This window comes from Leguminivora glycinivorella, chromosome 25 (genome assembly GCF_023078275.1).
Source record: "Leguminivora glycinivorella isolate SPB_JAAS2020 chromosome 25, LegGlyc_1.1, whole genome shotgun sequence".
Taxonomy (NCBI): Eukaryota; Metazoa; Arthropoda; class Insecta; order Lepidoptera; family Tortricidae; genus Leguminivora; species Leguminivora glycinivorella.
Window position 1 is genome coordinate 2,399,828 of NC_062995.1, and position 17,632 is coordinate 2,417,459.

General features: G+C 36.6%; 1 protein-coding gene across 5 annotated transcripts in view; it reads right to left on the reverse strand.

The window, feature by feature from the left end:
- Positions 1 to 17,632, reverse strand: part of LOC125239204 (catenin alpha-like) — a 121,343-nt gene that overhangs the window by 94,486 nt on the left and 9,225 nt on the right. The gene's annotated exons all lie outside the window — the stretch shown is intronic.

Sequence of the window (17,632 nt, forward strand, 5' to 3'; positions counted from 1 at the left end):
TTTGCTACCTAAGTTAAAAAAAAGATTTTCCAAAAATAAAGTGGGCAGTCATTCTGACGTCAGGATGACTGCCCAAACTGAGTATGTCGGAGTTGGACCCCTTAATTAGCAACAATGTATGTACTATGATTTACTGCCTATTTGCTTCCTACACATATATTTTTTCAGACTTTTTAGTTAAAAAAATAACGATTTTATGAGCAAAGTATTATTTTTAGAGATTTTTCCATAAAGTGGGCAGTCTTTCTGACGTCAGGACGACTGCCCAAACTGAGTCTGTCGGGGTTGGGCCCTCTAATTTGCAACCATGTATATACTATGATTTACTACTTATTTGCTACCTGCACATATATATTTTTCAGGTTTTTTAGACAACAAATAACGATTTTATGAGCAAAATGATTTTTTTTTGTAGAAATGTGTTACATAAAGTGCCAGTCATTCATACTTCAGGTTGGACCTCCTAATTTGAAACATACATATCCTACATAATATATGTATGTTTTCAGTTTTTTTTTATAAAATAAATAAAAATTTAGGCCCAATTTGCCTACCTACATAATATTTGCAAGTTTTCAGATTTTATTATAAAAAAATAAAAATCTGAATATAATGAAAATATATAGGTATATATGTAGGTAGCAAATAGGTAGTTAATCATAGGACAGAATGTTTGCAAATTAGGGGGTCCAACCTGATATATGAATGACTGCCCACTTTATGAAACACATTTCTACAAAAAAACTATTTTGCTTATAAAATCGTTATTTTTTGGCAAAAAAATCTAAAAAAAATATATGTGCAGCTAGCTAGCTAATAGATAGTAAATTATAGTACATACATTGTTGCAAATTAGGGGGTCCAACCCCGATATATTCAGTTTAGGCGGTCATCCTGACGTCAGAATGACTGCCCACTTTATTGAAAAAATCTCTAAAAATAATACTTTGCTCATAAAATCGTTATTTTTTAACTAAAAAATCTGAAAAAAGTATATGTGTAGGTAGCAAATAGGTAGTAAATCATAGTACATACATTGTTGCTAATTAAGGGGTCCAACCCCGACAAGTATGTCGGGGTTGGACCTGAACGGAGTACCGTTTGGGCAGTCATCCTGACGTCAGAATGACTGCCCACTTTTTTTTGGAAAATCTTTTTTTTTAACTTAGGTAGCAAATGTGTCAATACAGGTAGTAAATAGTAGCAAATAGGTAGTAAATGCTAATGTTACTCCAACATCGATCTGCCATTTTGGTCAGTCATTCTGATGCACACAAAAAATCTAATCATTTCTAGTTGTTGCTAGCAGATCGGTAATCTATGAAAGACAGTCCATTATGAACGCAATAAATACATGCTACAAAATCTTCGCTGACCTAAGATGATACTCTGAACAAACAAACAATAATCAATAATGAAAATATAATACATTGTACTTACTGGTGAACTCTGGTATTAAGACGATACAGGAGTGATCAATTCTCCATACAAACGCTCTCGACTATTTCCTCCCTGGTTTTTCAAGATACAGCCATTATTTTTTTCAGCACAGTATAATAATTTTTATCTGTGTCGGACCGTATTGATTTTTTGACTAGAAAGTCAAAAAATCAATACGGTCCGACACAGATAGTGTCTTTAGATAGTGTCTTTTAGTGTCTAGTGTCTTTAAAAATAAGAATATTTTTAAAGACACTAGAGCCTATCGAAAATTTCCAAAAACGGTTACGGTTGATTACGGTTACGGTTACGGTTGATTATGGCGTAAAAAAGGTGTGGCATTCAAAATTGGTGGCAATAGGCTAAGTTCCTATACTTAAAATAAAATATTTTGTGCAGTGGACGAAAGAAAGCACCACTTAATTAGAAGAAAAATGTAGACACTTAGTTGTGTTTAAACATAATTTCTATTTAATAAGTCAAAGAGAAAGATATAAAGTAAATGAATTGACCGTGACGTCACTCCTCAGTATTTCATAGTAATTCCATATTAGCAAATCGTTTTCTTAAAAATAAGCTGATTTGACTAGTAGGAAACTAGCCTGTTAGCCACAAAAACTGAACGGTCCGACACTGATTATTTCATTGTTATTCAGATTCTCAAATTTCATTACGATTGACTAAGTTTTGAAGGGGAAACAGTCGAGAGCGAAACCTCGATTTTAAAGCTTTTTTTGCAATATTTTTTTACTGAGTTGTTCTTAATGGACATTTTTTTTTGATAAATGTAGTGAATAACACTTGTATATTAAATTAGAATTCCCAAATTGAAAGGGGGGTTCCTTTCCATTTTAGCATTTTCGCTCCTGTAGCGTCTTAAGTTTCCAACTCCCATGTTTTTAAAATTTCGATTTCTTCCTCCATTGAACTTGTAAGTTGTTAGGTAATACTGTGATGTGATAACCGCCGCAAGAAAAGAACTATTTATTCTAAGTAGGTAGTAGTAGTAGGTGCCAAGTATATTATGAATAAATGTCATTTTTTATAACTTTTGTTTTATTTATGGCGTTATTCATAAACGCATCACCAGCCTGAATTAGATATGAATCGTTTTATGTTATCTGTCAAGTTAACGTATGTATTTGTAAATAGGTATAAAACATAATTTGTCTAATTCAGTCCCGTGGTGTTTTATGACAATTATCAATAAGGGGTTGTTGTCTTAGTAAATGAGACAAAGTAAGTCATAGTGCAATTGAACAAGAATGATAGTACTGAACAAGCTTCTCAGTTGAAATGTATAACAAAACAAAGATTCAAATTGAACAATATCATAGTTCACTCTCACAAAGTGTGTATATCGATGTAATCATGTCCTTAATTGAACTTATTTGGTTTTAATGGTTACTACAGTAATGCCTCATGTTAATATTGACCTACATCTTGGTTGAATCGATTAAACAATTCATGTTCAAATAGAAAAATATCTTAGTTCAGTCTCACAAGGTGCGTAAGTAGATGTAATCATGTTCTTAGTTGAACTTATTCGGATTAAATAGTTAATACAGTAATGCTTCATGTTAATATTGACAGATGTCTTAGTTGAATTGATTAAACAATTAATATTCAAATTGACCAATATCTTAGTTCAGACTCACAAGGTTCGTAAGTAGATGTAATCATGTTCTTAGTTGAATTTATTTAGGTCAAATAATTAATACAATCATTATCCATGTTAATATTGAGCAACGTCATAGTTGAACTAACTGATTTGCGTTAGTTGATACAGTTACGTATCATGATAATAATTATCAAGTGCTTAGTTGAACTTGCTAAGGTAATTTAGTTCGCCTAATTATTTTTCATGTAATTATTGAACAAGATCTTAATTGTCTCAGTTACGTTGCAAAAGTAAGAGCAATCAAAATTACCTTATTCCATTTGTCTAAGATCTTATCAGGCTCGTATGGAATCAAGATGCTTGACTACGACGATCAAAATATTGATAGGAGCAAACAAATTTTTTTTAGAGTGTAGTTGCCACATGCAAAATCCGCCAAATCCAAAATTCCGTCAAATTTAGTCAGACAATTGTGTCGCTTAACTTCAAAAGTGGGTAAAGCCATTATGCTATAAGGTTGCGTATATAATTTTTTTTTTTTTTTTCATTATAAATGGGCTTACTCTTGACCACAGACTAGCCAAATATAATATGATCTGACAGATAATCAACCTTATAGCAGAATGGATTTACCCACTTTTAAAGTTAAGCGACACAATTGTACTTTTTTTTATGTGCAATACAGTTTAAAATAAATAAAAGCAAAACGATTCACATAGACGGCCGCGCCCCTATTATTTTCTACTGTTTTTTCAAAAGTCCTAGAATGATTTGTGTGAAAGTAAATAAATTTGTACATATAATATTGGTTATTTTACTACCTTTTACTTTTTGACAAGCAGATACTAGAAATTAGGATAAATTTAAAAACCTTCTGCCTTGGTGTGACTTGGATCCAGGGGCCGTGAGTTCAAGCCACTCGCCTTTTTTGACTTCTTTTAAACACCGATTGCATAAAATACTATAAAATATGACAATATGAGAGGAGATTAACGAAGAAAGTATATGAAAAAGGAGTGAAAGGATCAGTTGGTAGTGGAAGACCTAGGCGATCTTTTCTTGATCAAATCGGGGAAATATTGCAAAAAGGCCAGGTCAGAAGTACTCGAAACCGACGAGCGTGTATGAGAAACGTTATGAAAGTGTGTGAAGCGAAAGTGGTTTGTCAGGATCGTAGTAAATGGAAATCCGTGATCTCTGCCTACCCCTCTGGGAAACAGGCGTGATTGTATGTATGTATGTATGTATGTATGTATGACAAAACATTTTCGAGCGTTTAACCCTTAGAACGCTTTGCCTCTCGCGTCAAATGTGGCCTATACGCCAATAACTCTACTAGTAAATAACGAAAATAAACGTTATCTGTCAGCGGGACAATTAGGTAACATGAAGTTTTTCGAAGATAGGCAAATAATATATTTTTCGAATAGAATAATTTTTAACGATCACGGAAAGGTGGCTCTTTAAGTTTGTATTATTTATTAATTATCTTTTTTTAACTGACCGAAATGACGTTTGTGAAATTTTATGGCGGATGAGGTGACAATGCCTTTGCGAGTTCTGAATGTATGAAATTAGAAAAAAAAACACCAATGACAGCTAAGTGACACTGACAATTGATATCCCTGTTTTTCTAATTTTATAAATTCAGCACGCACAAATAAGGCGTTGTCAACTTGTCACCTCATCTGCCATTAAATTTCACAAACGTCATTTCGGTCAGTAAAAAAAGATAATTAATAAATAATACAAAATAATAAATATAACCTGGATGAATAACCTTAGGAGCTGGACGGGAATAGACGCTGTCGCGCTAGGCAGAAAAACTGCAAATAGGCACTGGTCCCATCGCGAGCTAGTAAGCTATGAGCTATCGGCTTCAAAAACGAACAAAAGATAAGCACTCCCGTGTAAATAAAAAAGACACGGCGATTTTGATAGCTGACCGCTGGGCGAGTAACTATAAACATCGTCGTGTCTCTTTTGCGCGGGAGTGATTATCTTTTGTTCGTTTTTTATAGCCGATAGCTCATAGCTTACTAGCTCGCGTTGGGACCAGTGCCATAGAGAGGAGTTCCGGACTGTGGTAGCCGACATCCGAAGAGGATATGGCACCCGAAGAAGAAAAAAAATTACCTACTCCAATTGCTGTGACAGGGTCCGCCATAGCAACTTTAGACGTTGCTGGCGTCGTGGGCACAACGGCACACGACGCTTTTAGGCGTTATTGGCGGTCAAAGGGTTAAACTAGATTAACCATAACCCAGGCAAGATGTGAACAGAGTTACATCACTCAGGAAACCGGCCGGCATCCAAGTAATAAACCAATTTCGATACAAAAGGTCGAATTGTTATTTACGTTCGCGGAAGACATAAAAACAATGTTGACAAACAAATTCCAGTAAACATCTCGTTGGATCTTAAAACTGGTTTAGACGTCAGGTATTTTTATTGTGACATAACGTATGGTTGGATCATACCATAATACCATACCTACATATTTTATTGAATACTTTTTCACTATACTTTTTAACCCCCGAAACGACTGTCTGTGGCATTGTAGCTCCCGAACAGATGAACCGATTGAGATATAGTTTTTTTTTTTGTTTGAAAGCTGTATATTAGTCGAGAGTCTTCTAAGCCATGTTTCATGAAAATCAGTCCAATATGTCGGGGTTTTATCAAAATTTTAATTTCTTGGTTAGGTTTTTAAAGGCAAACGAGCGAACGAATCCACTGGTGGTAAGCGATCACCGCCGCACATAGACACGAGCATCAGACATCACCAGAGGGGTTGCGATTTCATTGGTCCCATAAAAAAAGTTGTTAATTATGACTCCAAAAGTCACTATGCAAAGTTTGAACGGTCCTTTTTTAGGGTTCCGTAGTCAACTAGGAACCCTTATAGTTTCGCCATGTCTGTCTGTCCGTCCGTCCGTCCGCGGATAATCTCAGTGACCGTTAGCACTAGAAACCTGAAATTTGGTACCAATATGTATATCAATCACGCCGACAAAGTGGTAAAAAAAAATTGAAAAAAAAAAAATGTTTTGTTAGGGTACCCGAAACATGTAAAGTGGGGACTGATTTTTTTTTCATTCCAACCCCAACGTGTGATATTTTGTTGGATAGGTATTTAAAAATGAATAAGGGTTTACTAAAATCGTTTTTTGATAATATTAACATTTTCGGAAATAATCGCTCCTAAAGGAAAAACAAGTGTCCCGCCCCCTCTCTAACTTTTGAACCATATGTTTAAAAAATATGAAAAAAATCACATGAGTAGAACTTTATAAAGACTTTCTAGGAAAATTATTTTCAACTTGATAGGTTTAGTAGTTTTTGAGAAAACTACGGAACCCCACGCTCTTGGCCGGTTTTTTTTTCACCTTGTATTACTGATTCTTACTTCTTAGACATGTCTTTTTTTTTTTTAATCTTTATTAAAGAGCTTTATCGCTTAGCGATTATGTCGCTCCATATAACTCACATAGTTACATTTACTTACGATTAATAAGGCCTATATTAACTAGCTTGATAGACATGTCTTATTAAAATCGGTTTCTGAGAATAATATGCTTTAAGGGCCCCACCATTGCCTCAGGCAGGATGAGTTATCGAGGCACGTAGCATATTTACCTCTTTGCCAACAGTTATGTAACGACATACCATCAGTCATTTTAAAAGGTCGCCTTACAACTCAGACAACAGTTTATTGCACAAAGTGAGTCACTCATTGTCTATACGTATATGCTAATTGTAAATTGCACTTTTACTTTATTCTTCATGACACTACAGGAATAAGTAATAAATAGTTATTTGTTATACAAGGGGGCAAAGTTGTAATTGAACGCCGTGTGTGGAATTGAAAAACGAGCAAGTGAAAGGCCTGAACTTGAACTTGCGAGTTTTTTAACACACGAGAAGTAAAATACATTTGAACCCGAGTGTAACACAAAACTTTTCCCCCCACTATAGCGAGGAAACTACAACGCAAAAAAATGCGTTTATCACTGCTTCCAGTAGTTCCACAGGTGGTAAATCATCTTTATTACTAGATTCACCTACTTTTATCAATTTTAAAGCAGTTAATTTGACTTTATTCAAGGTCAAATTACTTTACCCACTAGTGGATAAAATGCGTTTTTACCCGCTGGTATTAAAGGACAAAACACGTGTTTCCGAGCTAGTGAGGGGAAAAATACATTTGTCGACATCCATAATCATCATCCTCCATGCGTTATCCCGGCATTCGCCACGGCTCATGGGAGCCCGGGAACCGCTTTGACAACTAACCCCAAGATTTGGCTTAGACACTAGTTTTAACGAAAGCGACTTCCAACCCGAAGGGTAACTAGGATTTATTGACATTAGGCACATATTGTAAAAATCTTATAATATGTATGTAGAGACTATGCGTTACGCGCCATCTTGCGGAATTTTATTAGAACTATTTTCTTCATACTATACTGAACTGTCACCGCATACATAACAGCGCCCTCCTGACAATCCATCCATACTATACTATCCATCCATACTTAATATTATAAATGCGAAAGTAACTCTGTCTGTCTGTCTGTCTGTCTGTCTGTCTGTCTGTCTGTTACGCTTTCCCGCTTAAACCACGCAACCGATGTTGATGAAATTTGGAACAGACAATCTTTAGATCCTGAGACAGAACATAGGCTACTTTTTATTTCGAAAAAAAGGGATGAAGGGGTTGAAAAAGAGGTTGAAAGTTTGTATGGTATTTCTTAATTTTAAAAGATAAAACCATGAAACTTTATATTTTAGCACTTGATAAGAAATCATTAAACATATATTTAAAGTCACATACAGGTCGAACGCGATTAATTAACATTATTTTTACCTTTAAAATAAACATGGTGGGAAATAAACATTAACTAAAAGCGGGTAGATTATATTTATTTGTCTACCCCGAACATTTATATAAATTAATATCGGGTAGTTTTGTCTTGTTTACATCTCCGGTGACATTTTGCTGGGATGTCAGTCTTCCGCGACCACGGCCAGTGCAACGTGGCCGAAACGTTGGGAAAAAAGGTAAAAATAATGTTAATTAATCGCGTTCGACCTGTATGTGACTTTAAATCGAAACGTTGGGAAAAAAGGTAAAAATAATGTTAATTAATCGCGTTCGACCTGTATGTGACATTAAATATGTGTACAAAGCGCGAGAACTTAAAGTGTTATATCATTAAACATCTTGATAAGGGATAGGGATAGGGATAGGAATAGGGATAGGGATAGCGATAGGGAAAGCGATAGGGATAGCGATAGGGATAGCTATAGGGATAGCGACAGCGATAGCGTTAGCGATAGCGATAGCGATAGCGTTAGGGATACGGATATGGGTATCGTTAGAGGGATACGGATAATTGGTCGGCGGTCTCTTACAATCAATGTGCTCTAAGACGATCGTTGTTTGCTTGCTTGAAGATTACGTTTGCGATAAGTATAAGCAAAATGTAAAAAATTGTAAGGGATAATAGAAAAAAGTACTTTTTACCCACCGATCATAGTGTCGAAATACGGGCTATGTGGGATGTTTATAAAGGTTTCCCCAGCGTATATAGAATTACCTACGCTGTGGTCGATGTGTAATATTTCTACAATCATTGCAAGCAAAAGTATAAAGCTTGGAACATACTACGCGGACGTCCGTCGTAAATCGACCACGACCGCGACCGATCAGTGTACACGGAACTAAACATCCAGCGAGCCAGATTTCGATCGGACGTCCATGCGCTCAAGGCCACGTCCACGTCCGTCGACCGATAGTTTGCACGGTTATGTGTAATTTCATTGTCCAGATTCCCGTCCGCGGTCGATTCACGACTGACGTCCGCGTAGTGTGTTCCTAGCTTTACGTGCAATCGAAATAATCGCAGATAAATATACCTACAGAGAAACCTACGGTCCCTACGGATCCAAATGAAAATCTTAATGAATACTTTTATTACGCGGGCGAAGCCGCGGGTAAAAGCTAGTAATATTATAAATGCGAAAGTAACTCTGTCTGTCTGTCTGTCTGTCTGTCTGTCTGTCTGTCTGTTACGCTTTCCCGCTTAAACCACGCAGCCGATTTTGATGAAATTTGGAACAGACAATCTTTAGACCCTGAGACAGAACATAGGCTACTTTTTATTTCGAAAAAAAGGGATGAAGGGGTTGAAAAAGAGGTTGAAAGTTTGTATGGGATTTCTTAATTTTAAAAGATAAAACCATGAAACTTTATATTTTAGCACTTGATAAGAAATCATTAAACATATATTTAAAGTCACATACAGGTCGAACGCGATTAATTAACATTATTTTTACCTTTAAAATAAACATGGTGGGAAATAAACATTAACTAAAAGCGGGTAGATTATATTTATTTGTCTACCCCGAACATTTATATAAATTAATATCGGGTAGTTTTGTGTTGTTTACATCTCCGGTGACATTTTGCTGGGACGTCAGTCTTCCGCGACCACGGCCAGTGCAACCTGACCGAAACGTTGGGAAAAAAGGTAAAAATAATGTTAATTACCTCGACCTGTATGTGACTTTAAATATGTGTACAAAGCGCGAGAACTTAAAGTGTTATATCATTAAACATCTTGATAAGGGATAAGGATAAGGATAGGGATAGGGATAGGGATAGCGATAGGGATAGCGATAGGGATAGCGATAGGGATAGCGATAGCGTTAGCGATAGCGTTAGCGTTAGCGTTAGCGTTAGCGATAGCGTTAGCGATAGCGATAGCGATAGGGATACGGATACGGATACGGATACGGATACGGATAATATGGGTATCGTTAGAGGGATACGGATAATCGGTCGGCGGTCTCTTACAATCAATGTGCTCTAAGACGATCGTTGTTTGCTTGCTTGAAGATTACGTTTGCGATAAGTATAAGCAAAATGTAAAAAATTGTAAGGGATAATAGAAAAAAGTACTTTTTACCCACCGATCATTGTGTCGAAATACGGGCTATGTGGGATGTTTATAAAGGTTTCCCCAGCGTATATAGAATTACCTACGCTGTGGTCGATGTGTAATATTTCTACAATCATTGCAAGCAAAAGTATTATGTGCAATCGAAATAATCGCAGATAAATATACCTACAGAGAAACCTAAGGATCCAAATGAAAATCTTAATGAATACTTTTATTACGCGGGCGAAGCCGCGGGTAAAAGCTAGTAGTCATATAAAACTAAAACTATGGAAACGGATTAAATCGCGTATACGTTTCCATAGTTTTATTTCATGAGTAACTATCGCGGTAACCGAAGACAATAATAGTCATATCATGATCATAATACTTATGTAAATAAGAGGTTCACAGACACATAATAAGCTTATTTTAATTTTATAATCATTGGTTTTAAATTTAATTAAATAAAAATAAGGCGCATAAGTAGGTATTAAATATCAGCATTAAATATACACCGTGTTTTTTTTTTGTTTTCCGTTAAATTCGACACGTAGCTAGGTTCATTATCAGGAACCGCCCTGTATATCACTTTAAGTTAAAATCGCAAGAAAAAAAATCATTTTTATACATAATAAATGAATTTATTAGTGTGAGAGACCCTTAAGAATAACATTCAAGTTAGTGTCAAGTGATTGACGGCACATGTCAAAACAAATAACATTAGGAAGTGGTAAGGTATGCCATGCCACACACGTGTTCAGTAATTTTTTTTTTTTTAATAATTCGATAACCGTAAGAGATATTTATAGAGGGCAGTTTCTTAGAGAAATTGATTGTATTTGAACTAAAGAATCTTCCCTTAAAGTTAACGGAATACAATAAAAACAGGGTGTATATAGTTCGAAAAATCTTGAGAAGAAAAAATCCATCATCAATATCATCATCCTCCTTGCATTATCCCGGCATTAGTCACGCCTCATGGGAGCCTGAGGTCCGCTTTTGACAACTAATCCCCAGATTTGGCGTAGGCGCTAGTTTTACGAAAGCGACTGCCATCTGACCTTCCAACCTGAAGAGTAACTAAGCCTTATTGGAATTAGTCCGGTTTCCTCACGATGTTTTCCTTCACCGAAAAAACCAAGGTTTAAAAAAACGTGTAGATTCTTGGTATTATAGTTAATGGAATTTTGCACCTACATTGCTTTAACCAGGTAATTTATTTTAGCATACCGATGAAGAAACTGAATTAATGAGATAATTCTCAATGCTAGAAGAGTCCAACGATTTCGAGTAATAGTGCAATTTTAACAATTAGTACGTTTTCACCAAGTTTTCACAGATGTCGGAAGGATGACGACCGGTCTGGCGCAGTCGGTAGTGACCCTGCCTGCTACGCCGTGATCCTGGGTTCGAATCCCGGTAAGGGCATTTATTTGTGTGATGAGCACAGATATTTGTTCCTGAGTCATGGATTTTTTCTATGTATATAAGTATTTTTATATATATCGTTGTCTGAGTACCCACAACACAGCCTTCTTGATCTTACAGTGGGCCTCAGTCAATCTGTGTAAGAATGTCCTATAATATTTATTTATTTATTTACATGACAAAAATCAAAGATGGCCGCTTAAATATATGGGATATCGGACCTACATCCGATATCGGATCGGATAATGTGAAACCACACTTATAATGATACAGGCTCTTGTGAGCAGTGGCAAATTTCGGGGTAACGCAAACGGCTGTGGAATGAGCTCCCTGCCGAGGTATTCCCGATGAACTACAGTATGGGGTTCTTCAAAAAAGGAGTGTACAAGTTTCTAATGGGTCGGCAACGCGCACGTGACACCCCTTGAGTTGCAGGCGTAAATAGGTAACGGTAACCGCTTTCCATCAGGCGGACCGTATACCTGTTTGCCACTCTAAGCTCGTGTAGGCGTACCATGCTTGTATGAGTGAAATATTACAAGTCTACTGTTCGCGTTTTTGACATGCGGTAACTGTGAGGTAGCCGAGAGGGGGTGGGCGGCACTTTCAGCGGGGAGCGGGAGTGGCCATACTGTACGATAGTACTCTTTATTATACTGTGGTCGTGGTATATAAAGAAAAAAACATTATGACGAGTATTTTGTTTCAACTCAAGGAGAAGGCCGGTGTCATGTCGTATCAAGAACTAAAGAGGAAAGCGGAGAATAGGGAAATATGGCGCATACTCCACCGACAAGAGCTACATTAGCTCTTAAATAAGAAGAAGAAGAGAGTATTTTGTATATAGATATTATCGTGAGCGTTTGTGCATTCGGATACGCACGCTGGTATTTTTAAAAATAAATTTATTTTATGGCAACATTATTCACCGAAAGTGGCTCCAACGACGGCTTAACCAAATTTATGGTAGCGTTCTGATGATGAAACTGCATGCATAATGAGTAATGAGAACGCATATTCTTATTGCGTATAATACTGAGTAATACTATATTTTATTTTAGTAGTATATCCTCGAAACCTTGACGACTTCCTAAATAACTGGCCGGAAGTAACGGAGAATCGGGAATTATGGAGAGCCAGGGGAGAGGCCTTTGCCCAACAGTGGGACACTCCAATAGGCTAAGAAAAAAAAAAAAACCTCGAAACACTGGAGGCAGAAGTATATCACATAGTACAGCCACCGGCAATAGTATCGCACAAAAAGAAGGCTGCATAAATATCTGGCACGCTCCTAAAAATACTACTACTACGGTAATCTCTTTAACACTATTGTACATACATACATACAATACAACATACATACAATCACGCCTGTATCCCATATAGGGGTAGGCAGAACACATGAAACTACTAAAGTTTCAATGCCACTCTTGGAAAATAAGGGGTTGAAAGAAAACGAAACTGTGATATTGCAGTGACAGGTTGCCAGCCTCTCGCCTACACCACAATTCAACCCATATCCCATAGTCGCCTTCTACGACACCCACGGGAAGAAAGGGGGTGGTGAAATTCTTAACCCGTCACCACACAGTAAACTACACAGAGTAAGTACACTATTGTAACCATAATGTATTATAGGACCAAGTTACACAGAAACATATAACACCAGTGTTCGAAAATATCCGATATCCATACTAATATTATAAATGGGAAAGTGTGTGTATCTGTTTGTTTGTCCGTCTTTCACGGCAAAACGGAGCGACGAATTGTCGTGATTTTTTAGCGCTGCAGCAGAACCGCTCACTTTAAAGCATTAAGTCCGCCTTTTTGTACTGCATAATTTTTCTTTTTTTCTAATAAAGATTCAATAAATAAATAAATTCTTTAGTCGGGTTCTTAAAAAGCTGGCGTGGCTGAGATTTCGACTCAACATAGCGTTTACATCAGCACAGAACGGGTTATCTCCGATGAACAATTGATTATTCCTTATCGGCAGGTGACGGGTTAGGTAACCATTTACACGGTGACCAAGGTCGCGCCCAATAAGTACGTAAACAATACAAAAGTGGCTACTTTTCTCCAATGAGGATGAGCAATTGAGGATAATCAAGGCCGAAAGAAGGAGCTTTTTTGGAGTTACCATAATTATTTTTTCCCCTCACTACCTCGGAAACACGTGTTTTGTCCTTTAATGCCAGCGGGTAAAAACGCATTTTATCCACTAGTGGGTAAAGTAATTTGACTTTTAATAAAGTCAAATTAACTGCTTTAAAATTAATAAAAGCAGGTGAATCTAGTAATAAAGATGATTTACCACCTGTGGAACTACTGGAAGCAGTGATAAACGCATTTTTTAACCGTCGCCTCATATCTCAAGAAGGACGGTTATCAAGTCGTCTGTATGTTTTTTTTTTTTTTTTTTTTTTAATGTTTGTTCCTCGATATCTCCGTCGTTACTGGACCGATTTTGAATTTTTTTTTTTTAATTGAATGTATATGCATACAGATTGGTCCCATTTTTTCAGAACCCAGTTCTGATGATGGGATCCTGGAGAAATCGAGGGAACTCCTCGAATCTGAAAGGCATACATATAGTGATTTTTGTGTTTTTAAAGGAACAGCATGCATTTAGGTACGGAACAGTGACATTTGGTGCAGTGGAACTGCTGATGATGGCCAGAATAGAACTCTTCAAATCTGAACGGCACGCTTATAGTGACTTTGGTATTTTTATAAGAACAGCATGCACTTTCATCCAGAACAGTGACATTTGGTGCAGCGGAATTGCTGATGATGGTCAGAACCGAACTCCTCAAATCTGAACGGCACTCTTATAGTGACTTTGCCATTTTTATAAGAACAGCATGCGCTTACGTCTAGAACAGTGACATTTGGTACAGTGGAACTGCTGATGGTCAGAACCGAACTCCTCAAATCTGAACGGCACGCTTATAGTGACTTTGGTATTTTTATAAGAACAGCATGCACTTGCGTCCAGAACAGTGACATTTGGTGCAGTGGAACTGCTGATGATAGTCAGAACCGTACTCCTCAAATCTGAACGGCACACTCATAAGTGACTTTGGTATTTTTGCAAGAAAAGCATGCATTTAAGTTCAGAACAGTGACATTTATTTATTTAGTTATGTTTGTTAAGCATATTGAGTTTTCAAGTCAAAGTTTGTCAAGCTTCGATTTCTTATAATATAATATCGGATTCATGAGGAATTGAGGAAACTCCTCAAACCTTAACGTTATACGTATATTCATTTATGTTGCCATCTAATAATTAAAGCATTAAAAGCAGTTTTAAAAAATACCTACACATTTCTACATAATCCAACATTCGCAAGTAACTTTCACCAGAACCCGAAAGGCGACGGTTTTTTTTTCTTAAAAATTATTGCGTTGTAGTTTCCTCGCTATAGTGAGGGGAAAAGTTTTGTGTTACACTCGGGTGCAAATGTATTTTACTTCTCGTGTGTTAAAAAACTCGCAAGTTCAGAATTCTATTCTCGAACCACTCGCTTCGCTCGTGGTTCAACTATAGAATCCTTTCACTTGCTCGTTATTCAATTCCACACTCGGCGTTAAAATACAACTTTGCCCCCTTGTATAACAAATAACTATTTTACCACATATTGGTAAAGGCTCTATTGATACTTTTTTTTTAGTATGAATAGGTAGGCGTTTGACCACGATCACACCCTGATGGTAGGTGATGATGCGGTCTACTATGGGGCACGCTTACCTATGAGATACCTATTTACTCTTGCTTTAAAGATACCTGGATTGAAAAATGAATGAATTAATGACAAAGTTGCATTTCGTCACTACTTTTAAAAAAACTTGTATCTTCGTCTGTCAATGAAAAGAAAATTGTAGTAAGTATGTATGGAACGCATATAGACTTACTGCGTTTTAACTTTGAGGAACAGCGTGAGATACGAGATTTTTTAAAAGTAGTGACGATTTTGAACTTGATTGCAGCAGGTTTGACTGTCCAATTTAAAACTACTGGATCGGTCAAGTCAAGCCTGTTTGACAGTATGTCAAATGAATTAAATATAAATGGAAATACAATTTCAATGTGACTGTTAATTATTTTAATTTTATTTTATTTTTATTTTATAATTTTATCGGAATCGAAATGATTAAGTTTTTAAAATTTTAATTAGATATAAAATAAAAAAAAGATTGTATTATATTCTTTATTTTAATAATTCTATTGTATTGTAGTGTAAAATTGTATGTGCCTAATCTATAACAAATAACCTAGTTTTAAGCTAAATGTATTACTAAAATATGCGTCGATAGACCTGAAATTAAAAAAATTAAATTTATTCACAAGAGTGCAAAGTAATTTGAGACAAATTTTTACTTGACGCCCAAAGCTCGATGATAGAATTAGTTAACGTTTAAATGATGATTCTGAATCATAAATATTTTAAAAATTGATGAATTTAATTAAGTATACTACTATACCTACACCGTATACTTGTTTGCCACCGACGTAGTATAAAAAAAAGTATGATATTTTCCTCGTTGCAAAGTGGTGAAAATTGTTTCACTCGGCAGCAAAAGGGGCTGACAACACCCAACTGCGCAAAATTGATGTTACTTGCGCAGTTTTTTAAGACAAACTATTAGTTTTAGTAAGGCATGTAAATTATATGTTATTATTCATTATATTTCAACGAACATAGCCGTACTCGATACACAATTTAACGAAATCGGCTCGATAGAAAAAAATTGCAAAGATTGGTCTCGAGTTCATCATTAAACGGTTCTATGTCGTTCATTTATTCACTTAGTTGTCTTTAATTAAAATTACAATAACAAAAATATACATATCTAAAATACTAACAAAACATATTACACAAATAATGCATATTTCTATTTTATTTTAACATTTTTCCGTACTTTTCGTACCTAGCCGCCATGTTTTAGTGACATCGCGCTCTAATTTACTCCCATGCGAATAGACAGTGTACGCTAGCGTCAAGGTCATTGGGTGTTGTCAGCGTCTTAATCTTAGTGCCTTACAACCCTCGTAACGCTCAAGATTCCACTTTTAGAACCACTGACTACGCTCGCGGTTGAATATTGACATAACCATATTGTTTGCCGCAGTCGGGGTGCGCACGCGGCAAGCTGGTAATGCTCCCACCAATCGGGCACTCTCACTCCTAAATCAACTTTCAGTCGAACAGCCTCAGGTTGACGTATTTTTTGACTCCCCAGGGTCATTTTTGTCTGGGTTATATATGTTTTTAAATTTAAGTGTGTAATGTTTAAATATGTATTTGTTTTTGTGTAAGTAAATTGTAAATTATGTAGCATGTAAGCGTCTTGGTTTTAATACTGTAAGCTTGTATGTTGTATGAATAAATAAATATAAATAAATAACCTGGGAGTTGTCAAAGTAGACCTTAGGTTCTAGACCCGTGGTAAAAATTCCGGGTTAACGCTAACGACTGATGGCTCAATTGGGATGAGTGGGACTCAAAGGGGGACTGGGGGAGGCTTTTGCCCAGCAGTGGGACACAGTATAGACTTTAATAATAAAATGCTTGGAAATAATACATTACGATACATATGCGGAAATAAATGAAAACACGATCGGAGTGTTTTACATCGACACGAGTTACGAATTTCCTTTTCGCGCATGTATCGTATGTTTTTCATCGTCGTGTAATTTATCGCCACTAGTTTAGTTTCCCACACTTGTATCGTAATGTAGTATTAGGCATGTATATTTTGTAACCGGGAAGTGTTCTTTTTCTTATTGTGTACTGATCGGCGATTGACCCTAGTCACACCCGATGGAAAGAAGAGAGTCTAAGATGGAGCTCACCGATTCAGTACTAACCTATTCACTCTTGCTTTGAAGAGAGCGAGGTCGTATTTTTCAAGGAACACCGATGGGAATCGAAGGAAAAAAACCTTTGCTCAGCGGTGGGATATTATATAGTAGGTATAGGCACCTCGGACACTGGCGATCAAACATATGAAAGAGGCGCGTTCCTAGCACATAGTCTAAGCTCGTGCAGGTGAACGCGTACTATGCTTGTGTGAAATATGACAGGTCGATTGTTCGTGTTTTTGACAGGCGGTAACTGTGAGGTAACCGAGAGGGGGTGGGTGGCACTTTCAGCGGGGAGCGGAAGTGGCCATACTGTACGATAGTACTCTT